The following is a 1,021-nucleotide window of genomic DNA, read 5'->3' on the forward strand; positions in this document are numbered from 1 at the left end:
CAGGTTTAGGGTCAACTTTCATCTCGAAATTTTGCGGTCTAAAGGCTCCGACCTCGGAGGCCGGGGTAGGTGAAATATGCCCGCCCTGTGTTAGTCAATTCTCACTGCACACAATACCCCAGCGCCGGCCTCCGCTGGAAGCCCCTCAACAGGAAGTCGGGTTTGCGTGCGATCTACGTCCTGGGAGCCCAATCAGCGGCCCCGCTCCCGCCTCGGGCCGAGTCACGTGTCAGCCAAAGATGGCTGCGCCCTGGCGAGTTTAGCAAAGGTTGCGGTGAGCCTTAGCTGTGAAGGAAGACCGGAGGAAGCACCGGCTGCGGGAGGGGAGCATAACGTACTGGCATTCTAGGAAAGTGCAGTAAGTACCCGGGTATCGGAAGGACAGCGCGGGAATGAGATCGTGAGACTGGGTGAGAAGGGAGATAGGAGTCGTGCCTATGGTGCCGACAGTCCCTTCGTTTTACACCCTGGAAAAAAATAACTTTATATGCAAAATAAGCCAATAGGAATCTAATCCCGGGTTTACTTCCAGTTTACAGGGTCTGCTGAGCCTAACTTAATTTTCAGACGCTGCACTTTTTTCATTGCCTCTCGGAGCTATCCTGAGTGACGTAGGTACTGCAAAAGCTATTCGAAATATTTATAGTATTTAAAGGTGCCATTGTCTTTGATAGGGATTTATTATTAATAACAGGGACAAAATGACCTATTATGAGCTGCTAGGTTAGATTTTTTACCGAATTAAGGATGACTTTTAATAGCCACACCGTAGAAATGGCTAGTTCACACAACTCGGAACCTTACCAATAGAGCATAGAACAGAAAACTAGTGATAGCATTAGGAGGTACTTTCAGAGGACATAATGTCTTTTATTTCAGACATGTACACCATACAATTTCTCCATAGATACCAAATGTGATTACTTATGTACCTCTCCACCCCCACACCCAACACAAATAAAATCATTCAAAGCTCCTGTAGGGCAGAGGTTGTGTCGTGTTCTTGTAACCAAGGCCCTCC

General features: G+C 47.6%; 1 long non-coding RNA gene across 1 annotated transcript; it reads left to right on the forward strand.

The window, feature by feature from the left end:
• Positions 1 to 194: 194 nt before the first annotated feature.
• On the forward strand, positions 195 to 1,021 carry LOC112471827. Its single transcript, XR_003043425.1, has 2 exons — positions 195 to 358; positions 533 to 1,021. It is a non-coding gene; the product is annotated as an uncharacterized LOC112471827 (long non-coding RNA).

Source organism: Pteropus alecto, unplaced genomic scaffold, assembly GCF_000325575.1.
Source record: "Pteropus alecto unplaced genomic scaffold, ASM32557v1 Scaffold11049, whole genome shotgun sequence".
Taxonomy (NCBI): domain Eukaryota; kingdom Metazoa; phylum Chordata; class Mammalia; order Chiroptera; family Pteropodidae; genus Pteropus; species Pteropus alecto.